The sequence below is a fragment of the Phyllobates terribilis genome, unplaced genomic scaffold (genome assembly GCF_046119375.1).
Source record: "Phyllobates terribilis strain yellow unplaced genomic scaffold, ASM4611937v1 Scaffold_1012__1_contigs__length_473940, whole genome shotgun sequence".
NCBI lineage: Eukaryota > Metazoa > Chordata > Amphibia > Anura > Dendrobatidae > Phyllobates > Phyllobates terribilis.
The window spans coordinates 332,112-345,130 of NW_027363772.1; positions in this window are offsets into that span (position 1 = coordinate 332,112).

Below are 13,019 nucleotides of genomic sequence, written 5' to 3' on the forward strand. Positions count from 1 at the left end.
TTACTGAGCCCCCGCTCTGTATGGCTCTTACCTGAGCTGCAGGAGACGCAGCAGTTACTAATCAGCCGCTCTCCGTTCACTTGCAGCCGTCCGAGCTCTGCTGTGCCTGTTAGGGGTGAAGTTCGGGTCCTAGGAGGCATCGTCTATGCAGCCTGCACAGCAGATCACAGCCCGGGCACCACGTCTCTGGGTAAATCTCCACCTTTTGAGTTACTTCTTGTGCAGCAGCCCCATGCAAGTTGCTCCGCTCTCCTCGGCCAGCTCCTGCTGAAGACTGAGCTCCTCTGCCCAATCTAGGAGCTCAATAGCCCTGATCACGTCAGTGGTAGCCCAGCACTGCTGGATCAGATTTACAAATGGCAAACTAATCAGCTCTAGGCATTTCTAATATGTGCAGAGCAGGCGACAAAAGTCTCACCGGCGTCCTCATAGACCTTTGCTCAGCCGGGGTCTAATAGGAGCAGTTAGATGGCCGTCATGGGGTCCATTGTTAGATCTCGGCTGCCATAGAAACTCATCGGCACCATGATCGCGCCTCCCTCTCCTGTCTAAAGTGCCTAAATGCTGTGGAAGCCCCCTACTGTGTCATACAGTGGATTAAATTGCCAGGGTCAGGGTTGGCTCCACTGTCGGTGGCTGAGGCAGGAGCAGGAATGTGTTATACAGCCACACTTCTGCCGCAGATCTTGTAAGAGCCCTGACAGGACCTGCCTGATGATAATGTGTCCTATAGAGCGGGTCCTGGTACCGGACTGCCCTGTACATATTCACCACTAGCTGGGAACCAGTTACTAACAAGGTCTAGTTTCAGATGTGTTTCCAGGATCTGTAGTTGTCAGCATTTTATCCTTAAGGCCAAGTTATAATATCACTGTAACACTCTCACCCTGTACCTGTATACCTGCCCTGTGTGCTGCACAAAAGTATATAACAAAGTGTGTGTGTACACAGATATCTATCTCCTGAATGGAATTACTGCTAGATCTCCTGTACATAGAAATATGAGGTTCTTAGCGCACATTTTGAGCAAATTGTGCGAGCCCATCTGCCAACGTCAAGGCGACCTCTTCAGATGGGTCCCTACACTAACACTACACTAACTTAGTAACTGGGACTAGTTTTTTTATTATTACCACCATTTTTACTATTTATTATTATTGCATTAATCCAATTAATTGTAACTGTTATAAAACTAATTAAAAAAATTAAATTCTATTTTTTTTTATTAATCTTGTGATTCTAATAATGGTATTACTAAAATCCCTATGCCTAAAGCTGTTGATCCAGAAGAAGGCAAAAACCCCAGGACACCTAACGCCAATTTGTGTCACGGGAAAAATTCCTTCTTGACCCCGGGAAAAGGCGATCAGTCCTAGGACCCTGGATCAAACCTAATAATGTTATTACAAGTTAAATATTACACTAATTATTGTACTACTGGAGTTATTTTAATTTGTTTTTATAAATCTAACTATTTGATATGGTTATTATTAACATTGTGCTATCTTATTATAGTATTACTCTTCTTTCCTATCACTACTAATACTGCCCTATACCTACAGTGTTGATCCAGAAGAAGGCAAAAAACCCAGGACACCTTCAGCCAATTTGTGTCACAGGGAAAAAATTCCTTCTTGACCCCGAGAAAAGGCGATCAGTCCTAGAACCCTGGATCAAACCTAATTATGTTACTAGTTATGTAATTACTATTACTGTACTAAATGTACTACTATAGTTGTTTTTAATATATTTTTTTTTATATATTTTGTCTTATGTCCTGCTTTCTTATTAAAGTACTACTCTAACTTTTCTATAACTATTTAATATTACTGTATTGATTAAACTACGTCTATAATTATTTTTATTTACTCTTTGTTCTTTCTATAGATATAACTAGTTTATATTTATTATTAATAATAATAATAACCCGCTATCTTATTACGGTATTATTCTTCTTTCCTATTGCTACTAATACTACCCTATTCCTAGAGTGTTGATCCAAAAGAAGGCAAAAACCTCAGGACACCTTCAGCCAATTTGTGTCACAGCGGAAAAATTCCTTCTTGACCCCGAGAAAAGGCGATCAGTCCTAGAACCCTGGATCACACTGCTATTCTACCTACTACTATTACTACTGTTATTTTATTACTTTCTTACTATTATCACTAGTATTATTACTCAAATTACACTAATACTGATATACTGCCACTATATTACTACTATCCTGCTATTATTACTTTGGTGGATTTATACTTACCAGCCGGTATTGCCGTATGATGTTATCGGCAGAGAGGTCCCAGCAGGATGGTCCACATGATGTTCCTCTTTCCTCTCAAATACCGGTTGATGTAATGGCGGACTTTGTTCTGGTTCTGCTTCTTCCTTTTTGTTGTAGGATCGATTGTTGTCTTTTCTGGCCTTTGGCCATCCCTTTCCCCCTAGGGATCTTAAGGTGCAGTTCTGTCCTCTTCGGTCTCCTCTTCGGTTTCCTCTTCAGTGGGTCTCCCCTTCGGTCTCCTCTTCGGTGGGTCTCCTCTTCGGTGGGGCTCCTCTTCGGTGGGTCTCCTCTTGGGTCTCCTCTTCGGTGGGTCTCCTCTTCGGTGGGTCTCCTCTTCGGTAGGTCTCCTCTTGGGTCTCCTCTTCGGTGGGGTCTCCTCTTCGGTGGGGTCTCCTCTTCGGTGGGTCTCCTCTTCGGTGGGGCTCCTCTTCGGTGGGTCTCCTCTTCGGTGGGTCTCCTCTTGGGTCTCCTCTTCGGTGGGTCTCCTCTTCGGTGGGTCTCCTCTTCGGTGGGCCTCCTCTTCGGTGGGTCTCCTCTTCGGTGGGCCTCCTCTTCGGTCTCCTCTTCGGTGGGTCTCCTCTTGGGTCTCCTCTTCGGTGGGGTCTCCTCTTCGGTGGGTCTCCTCTTCGGTGGGTCTCCTCTTCGGTGGGGTCTCCTCTTCGGTGGGGTCTCCTCTTCGGTGGGTCTCCTCTTGGGTCTCCTCTTCGGTGGGTCTCCTCTTGGGTCTCCTCTTCGGTGGGGTCTCCTCTTCGGTGGGGTCTCCTCTTCGGTGGGTCTCCTCTTGGGTCTCCTCTTGCACTGAAGTCTAAAATATGGTGTTAAATTGTCCTGTTCTGCCGGACGCCGGGGGAGGAGTGCGGCGACAGAGCTCCGCGCTGTCCGGCGCCATTTTGCTGAAGACACACTGTAAATGTGTCTTCAGTAAAATGGCGCCGGATAGCGCTATGCGCACGCGCCGATCCGACGTCTCACTCCGCCCCCGGTCTCCGCTGAAGAGAGGCGCCGCGGCAACGCTCTTCCCGGTCAGGTAAGTAAGTATGGCGCCGGAGATCGCAGTGTGCGTTCAGTGCCTACGCATACAGCGATCTCCGACGCCATACACCTCCTCTTACCTGTAACGGCTGGATGCGGTCTTCTGCCTGGAGCCAGACTGCGCGTCACGCATGCGCAGTCTATCGAGGCTTCGGACAGAGACCCGCATCCCCGGTTATATTATAGATATATATATATATATACACTACCGTCCAAAAGTTTGGGGTCACCCAGACAATGTTGTGTTTTCCATGAAAACTCATACTTTAATTTATCAAATGAGTTGCAAAATGATTAGAAAATATAGTCCAGACATTGACAAGGTTAGAAATAATGATTTTTATTATAAAGAATAATTTTCTCCTTCAAACTTTGCTTTCGTCACAGAATGCTCCTTTGCAGCAATTACAGCATTGCTGACCTTTGGCATTCTAGCTGTTAATTTGCTGAGGTAATCTTGAGAAATTTCCCCCCATGCTTCCTGAAGCCCCTCCACAAGTTGGATTGGCTTGATGGGCACTTTTTGCATACCATACGGTCAAACTGCTCCCACAACAGCTCAATGGGGTTGAGATCTGGTGACTGCGCTGGCCACTCCATTACAGACAGAATACCAGCTGCCTGCTTCTTCCCTGCATGCATAATTTGGAGGTGTGCTTTGGGTCATTGTCCTGTTGTAGGATGAAATTGGCTCCAATCAAGCGCTGTCCACAGGGTATGGCATGGCGTTGCAAAATGAAGTGATAGCCTTCCTTTCTCAAAATCCCATTTACCTTGTACAAATCTCCCACTTTACCAGCAACCCCAGACCATCACATTACCTCCACCATGCTTGACAGATGGCGTCAGGCACTCTTCCAGCATCTTTTCAGTAGTTCTGCTTCTCACAAATGTTCTTCTGTGTGATCCAAACACCTCAAACTTTGATTCGTCTGTCCATAAAACTTTTTTCCAATCTTCCTCTGTCCAATGTCTGTGTTCTTTTGCCCATAAAAATATTTTCCTTTTATTAGCCAGTCTCAGATATGGCTTTTTCTTTGCCACTTTGCCCTGAAGGCCAGCATCCCGGAGTGGCCTCTTCACTGTAGACGTTGACACTGGCGTTTTGCGTGTACTATTTAATGAAGCTGCCAGTTGAGGAGCTGTGAGGCGTCGATTTCTCAAACTAGAGACTCTAATGTACTTGTCTTGTTGCTCAGTTGTGCAGCGGGGCCTCACATTACTCTTTCTACTCTGGTTAGAGCCTGTTTGTGCTCTCCTCTGAAGGGAGTAGTACACACTGTTGTAGGAAATCTTCAGTTTCTTGGCAAGTTCTCGCATGGAATAGCCTTCATTTCTAAGAACAAGAATAGACTGTTGAGTTTCACATGAAAGTTCTCTTTTTCTGGCCACTTTGAGAGTTTCATAGAACAAACAAATGTAATGCTCCAGATTCTCAACTAGCTCAAAGGAAGGTCAATTTTATAGCTTCTCAAATCAGCCAAACCATTTTCAGCTGGGCTAACATACTTCTGCAAGGGTTTTCTAGGGTTTTCTAAACATCCATTAGCCTTCTTACACAGTTAGCAAACACAATGTACCATTAAAACACTGGAGTGGTGGTTGTTGGAAATGGGCCTCAATACACCTATGTAGATCTTGCAATAAAAACAAGACGTTTGCAGCTAGAATAGTCATTTACCACATTAACAATGTATAGAGTGTATTTCTGATTCATTTAATGTTAGCTTCATTGAAAAAAATGTGCTTTTCTTTCAAAAATAATGAAATTTCTAAATGACCCCAAACTTTTGAACGGTAGTGTATATATATATTTATGAACCAGATAAACCTGACCAGCACCTCCTAGTGTGAACTGGTGCCAGCTCCTCTAACTATAAAATATATTAAAAAATAATGCAGCAGCGCTCCATATGGCCAAGATATGTCTTAACAATGAAAATATTGGATCTAGACTGTTTTTTTGCTCACTAACAAGTACTTACAAAAAATAAAGGTTTTTAGCTCATAAATTGGCCAATTCATGTGTGCCCATCAACCATGGCAAGGTAACCTCCCCCTGATGGGTAACTACTCTGCCTTACATGCCACTTTCGGGCTACAAGCCTACAACTAAACGGACAATCGTCTTTTTCTGGGCTAAATACATCTACATTTAGAGGGCAAGTAGAACTGTTTATACATCACCAGCTGGTTACTGGGAGGAGTGCAGAATCAGCAAGAGGCAGTTACACCCCCTTATAACAATATGAGCCAATTTATGCGCTAAAAACCTTTGTTTTTTTGTAAGTACTTGTTCCTGAGCAAAAAACAGTCTAGATCCAATATTTTCATTGTTAAGACGTATCTTGGCCATATGGAGCCATGCTGCATTATTTTTTAATATATATATATATATATATATATATATATATATATATATATATATATATATATATATATATAACATTTTTTTTCTCTGCCGTATCTGTGCATCCTGAATGGTGGTATGTGTTAAAAGGGCCACTGAGACTCTTTCTCCTGGGCCCCACGAAAACCTGGAGCCGGCCCTGGTTGGAAAGCAATGATGGAGCGTCATGTGACACTCCCTCTCCCATCATTCCTCCTCTGCGTCTGACGCAGCGGCATGATGACGCTCCACGCTCTGTCAGACAGTGGAGCTGGCAGCTGCGGAGGTGATGACAGACGCGCTGCAGAGACTGAAGCAGCGGGGAGCGAGGAGCGGTAAGTATGTATTTATTTATAAATCAGTGTGTACTGATAATACTGGAGGACTGGGGGCTGCATTTTACCCTATGGGGGGCTGCATTATACTGTGTACAGGACCATAACGAGTGTCTTATACTTTGTGGAGGACCATGGTGAGTGCATTATACTGTGTGGAGGACCATGGCGAGTGCATTATACTGTGTGGAGGACCATGGCGAGTGCATTATACTGTGTGGAGGACCATGGCGAGTGCGTTATACTGTGTGGAGGACCATGACAAGTGCATTATACTATGTGGAGTGTGGAGAGGTGTGGGGTCATTATAATGTATATAGGCCCATTATACAGCATGGGGGGCTGTGTGGTGGTCACAGTTGGGGGATCATGCTGTGTTGGGGGTCACCATACTTTGACTTGGGAGTTGGTGGGGTACGGTAGGGGTCCAGTAGGGATCATTATACTGTGTATGTGGAGGAATTCACCATGGGGGTATCATACTGTGTTTGGGGGGCACTTTTGTTGGCATCATACTTTAAGGGGGCATGGGGCAATGAAAGAGGAATCTAGTAAGGGCACTAAAGCCCCGATGGCAGCGCTGGTCCAAGGTGTTGTTTTCAGATGAAAGTAAATTTTGCATTTCATTTGGAAATCAAGATCCAGAGTCTGGAGGAAGAGAGGAAAGTCCACAATCTCAGCTCTAACACTGACTTGTATTGTAACGTAACAGCGTCTTCCCAGCAGCAAACTCCAGACAGCGCTCAGGTCGCTTCTTTTAGTCTCTTGGCGTTTTTAGGAATTTGAAGTGGTTAAAAGACGTTCAGAAGTCGGAACATGAGCAAAGCAAGTGGCTTTACATGGAGATGAAGATGTTCTTTCTTTTGGACATTGGTTGGGAGGTTTTCCAGGCAGTTTCTGCAGAGGAATCCGCCTGAGAAGATGTTGTGTGCACAGAGCCCTCAGTTACATTTTCTGCATTGTATGGATTCCCATAGGATTGTTTTTATTTGGTAACAATATGGCGGTATTATTCAGTCTTTGGTCTTGTTATTCAGTCACAGCATAGTGGTATTATTCAGTCTATGTATGATGGTTCTCCAATCCCAGCAAGGTGGCGGTGATATGATGGGACTATATACTCATTGTATGGGTGTGTGGTGCTGTTATTAGGAAGTGATATAGCGGTATTATTCTGTCTCTGTATAGGAATAATATTTAGTCTCAGCATTTATTACTATGTGCTCCAGAAGACCAGATGATTAGGACACAATCCCCACCACTGACCACCAGGACCAGGCTGCTCGCTGGGGGGATCAGACTTCTGGAAATTGTACAACTGGTGCCAATTATTATTACATTATTATAACTAGTGATCAGTTATAGACAATAGTTTTATTATTCAGGTTCTCCTTTGTTATTACTGACTGATTAGCATTGCGCCTGACTAGACATGACCTTCCCATACGGATAATTGTTATAAATGGCCTGTAATCAGGGGGCATTTATGACCAGTGCCTGGGGCAGCATGACCTGTGAATACGGCCCTGGGGATCACTGCATTCGGAGGAATTACATAACAATATATGGATCCATTTCATCCTATTATCCCTTGTGGAAATTGCAAACTTGGGCTAACACAGTATTTCAGTGGAAAATATTTATTTTTTGTTTTCACATCTAATTGTTATAAAGTTTTGTGAATCATCTGTGGGTTAAAAATACTCAGCGCACAGCTAGAAGAATTCCTTCCGGGGTCTAGTTTCCAAAATGGCGTCACTTGTGGGTTGTTTCTGCTGTTTTGGCATGTCAGGGGGTCTTCACATGTGAGACAGCATTCACAATCTATTCCAGTCCAAAATCCAATAGCGCTCTTTCCTCTCCCAGCCCGGCCGTCTGCTCCCACTGCAGTTTTTGACCGCACAGGGGTCATCATTACGTTCGGGAGAAATTGTGTAACAAATTATGGGGTCCGTGTTCTCCTATTATCCCCTGTGAAAATTACAAATTTGGTACTAAAACAACATTACAGCCATCACTCACATTGCTGAGAGTGGCGGTTGTGAGCACGGCCTGGCACTGACTGCACTGCATAGCCGGCTGTCAGTCAGTGCCGGGGCATGCTTACAGCTGCTGCTCTCAGTCCTGTGAGCGGTGACAATAATTGCTCTGGGCCATGTCTGAATGACTGAAAGATGGCGTCTCCTAGGATAAATAAAGTTAATTTTCTCTCGGGTGCCACACTTACTGTCCAGCGGTTGGGCACCTTCCTAAAGCTATTAACCTGCAGATTAACCCTATATGTTCAGGTTTATAGCGTTATCAGACATAAAAGTTTCCCTTTAAGGAAGCATTATTTTGAGGCTGCCCCTTAGGTCGGGGGTGCAGCTCCCATCTGGTGGCAGGGATGACCCATCAGGATAAAGAAGATTTTGTGTAGCCCCTGTTCCCACAGACCATCTTGCATGCAGCTTTCTCCTTTGAAAACAATGTGAGCTACAGGAATAGACAAGTAATCTGCTTTTTAATAATGTTGTAATACAATTCTTTATTCCAATGATGAGAGCACACGTTCAGGAGTTGTGCTGTAATGCTTGTCTCCTCTTCTCCATCATCATCATCAGAGCAGGGGCGACCCCCGGGGCATAATATGCTTACTACGTCCTGTGCGGCCGGCAGATGTCCAGCCGTATGTGATGGACCCCAACCCCCAAATAAAATGAATCAGACAGAAGCACACAAAATAAATACACAAAGCATTGCAATTAGGTGTCAAATAGTCAGAATTTTATTTAAATTTACATGACACCGAAAATGGCACAACCCCCGACTCACGAAGAGTCACCCTCCAGCACTCAGGAGAGGAAAACCCCCTGTGGAGGAAACCTCTAGGGAACCATGGCTGGAGGGCTGCCCTTCCCTTGGGCTTAGAGAGTTAGTGCCGATATATAACAGGTGGAACTGCAGAGTTTTACAATTTGTACATTTATCCAGATTTACAGAGAACGACATAACAAATGTAGATGATAAATGTGATAAAGTGGATGTTGGAGAGATCCAGCTGCGATATCTTCCACCATATTGATTGCTAGAACGAATTTGGTTGATCTGATTGCGCAGGTGGATCGACCATCTCTCTGACAGGAGAATTTCACCTACAAGTGAGATCGGACAACACCTGAATCCAGGAAGGAGATCTCTGCTTATTTACTGGATATTCTATGTGTTCCCACCTTTGTCCAATGAAGGCCTGTAAAGGAGGAATATGGCAGCACAGTGTAATTGACGAGGATAACAATACAAACACACAATTCACAACAACTTTCACAATCAGCGTTTGGACAACCACGCACATGAAGACATGTGACCCACAGAATTAAGACAAGAGAAACGATAAGACAATAGACAAAAGTTCCCTCGTATTCCTAGACCTGAAGTGCTGAGATAAAGTCTATCGACACCGTCTCTTTATATCCAGAGACGTTCCCGTTCTTAAAATCAGGTATTCAGAACACCACCGTCGCGGACTCTACTAACTCCACAGTGATCGTGACGAGGTCTCGCTCAACCGCCACAGGTTTAACCCTGCGTTCACTTTTGAAACGTGGAGGTTTCAGTCACTCTGTGTTATTATAAGAAGTATACATAGAACAATACAGATTGTATTCTGTAAGACGACAAGAAATATCATCCATGGGATCAGGTGCCGTGTACCTTGGTGTTTACACAGTTATAATAACCTATCAATTGTCTTCAGTCCACAAATGACCGTCAACCGCACCTAACTGGACTCCCTTATACACTCAGGATTTTATATCTAATCCTCATACATTCACTCTAGAGATCATTCAAGGAGCCTCATGTGTCTACAGAAAACATACATTTTATGTCTTTGATTTTACGATATTAAAAGACAAATGACAATGACACGATTGACAAAAGACAAAATTCAACAAAATACCGGCATATACATAAATATATAACAACAAAATACCGGCATATACATAAATATATAACAACAAAATACCGGCATATACATATATACATAAATATATAACAACAAAATACCGGCGTATACATATATACATAAATATATAACAACAAAATACCGGCGTATACATATATACATAAATATATAACAACAAAATACCAGCGTATACATATATACATAAATATATAACAACAAAATACCGGCGTATACATATATACATAAATATATAACAACAAAATACCGGCATATACATATGTACATAAATATATAACAACAAAATACCGGCATATACATATATACATAAATATATAACAACAAAATACCGGCGTATACATATATACATAAATATATAACAACAAAATACCGGCGTATACATATATACATAAATATATAACAACAAAATACCGGCGTATACATATATACATAAATATATAACAACAAAATACCGGCGTATACATATATACATAAATATATAACAACAAAATACCGGCGTATACATAAATACATAAATATATAACAACAAAATACCGGCGTATGCATATATACATAAATATATAACAACAAAATACCGGCGTATACATATATACATAAATATATAACAACAAAATACCGGCGTATACATAAATACATAAATATATAACAACAAAATACCGGCGTATGCATATATACATAAATATATAACAACAAAATACCGGCGTATACATATATACATAAATATATAACAACAAAATACCGGCGTATACATAAATACATAAATATATAACAACAAAATACCGGCGTATACATATATACATAAATATATAACAACAAAATACCAGCGTATACATATATACATAAATATATAACAACAAAATACCGGCGTATACATATATACATAAATATATAACAACAAAATACCGGCGTATACATATATACATAAATATATAACAACAAAATACCGGCGTATACATATATACATAAATATATAACAACAAAATACCAGCGTATACATATATACATAAATATATAACAACAAAATACCGGCGTATACATAAATACATAAATATATAACAACAAAATACCGGCGTATACATATATACATAAATATATAACAACAAAATACCGGCGTATACATATATACATAAATATATAACAACAAAATACCGGCGTATACATATATACATAAATATATAACAACAAAATACCGGCGTATACATATATACATAAATATATAACAACAAAATACCAGCGTATACATATATACATAAATATATAACAACAAAATACCAGCGTATACATATATACATAAATATATAACAACAAAATACCGGCGTATACATAAATACATAAATATATAACAACAAAATACCGGCATATATATATGTTTTTCTGGGCCCCGGGCGAAAGAGTCTCAGTGGCCCCTTTAACACATACCACGATTCATGATGCAGAGATACAGCAGAGAAATATATATATATAGTACAATGCAAAGATTTCACTTCTTACATTACATGAGCGATATCTATTGTAAATTCCACAATAGCTCAGAAACCGGCGAATCGCTCCACACAGAATACTGTCCCCCATATAAGGCCCCATACGGAATACTGTCCCCCATATAAGGCCCCATACAGGATACTGGCCCCCATATAACGCTCCATACAGAATACTGGCCCCCATATAAGGCCCCATACGGAATACTGTCCCCCATATAAGGCCCCATACAGGATACTGGCCCCCATATAACGCTCCATACAGAATACTGGCCCCCATATAAGGCCCCATACGGAATACTGGCCCCCATATAACGCTCCATACAGAATACTGGCCCCCATATAAGGCCCCATACGGAATACTGGCCCCCATATAACGCTCCACACAGAATACTGGCCCCCATATAAGGCCCCATACGGAATACTGGCCCCCATATAACGCTCCATACAGAATACTGGCCCCCATATAAGGCCCCATACGGAATACTGGCCCCCATATAAGGCCCCATACGGAATACTGGCCCCCATATAAGGCTCCATACGGAATACTGGCCCCCATATAAGGCTCCATACGGAATACTGGCCCCCATATAAGGCTCCATACGGAATACTGGCCCCCATATAACGCTTCATACGGAATACTGGCCCCCATATAAGGCTCCATATGGAATACTGGCCCCCATATAAGGCTCCATACGGAATACTGGCCCCCATATAAGGCCCCATATGGAATACTGGCCCCCATATAACGCTCCATACGGAATACTGGCCCCCATATAACGCTCCATACAGAATACTGGCCGCCATAAAATGCCCCATACAGGATACTGGCCCCCATATAACGCTCCATACAGAATACTGGCGCCCATATAACGCTCCATACGGGATACTGGCCCCCATATAAGGCTCCATACGGAATACTGACCCCCATATAAGGCTCCATACGGAATACTGGCCCCCATATAAGGCTCCATACAGAATACTGGCCCCCATATAAGGCTCCATACGGAATACTGGCCCCCATATAAGGCTCCATACGGAATACTGGCCCCCATATAAGGCTCCATACGGAATACTGGCCCCCATATAAGGCTCCATACGGAATACTGGCCCCCATATAAGGCTCCATACGGAATACTGGCCCCCATATAAGGCTCCATACGGAATACTGGCCCCCATATAAGGCTCCATACAGAATACTGGCCCCCATATAACGCTCCATACGGAATACTGGCCCCCATATAACGCTCCATACGGAATACTGGCCCCCATATAACGCTTCATACGGAATACTGGCCCCCATATAACGCTCCATACAGGATACTGGTCCCCTTATAACGCTCCATACAGGATACTGGTCCCCTTATAAAGCTCCATACAGGATACGGGCCCCCATATAACGCTCCATACAGGATACTGGCCCCCATAAAACGCTCCATACAGGATACTGGTCCCCTTATAACGCTCCATACAAGATACTGACCCCCAAATAATGCTCCATGCAGGCTGTCCCCCCCCTTATAATGCTCCATGCAGGCAGTTC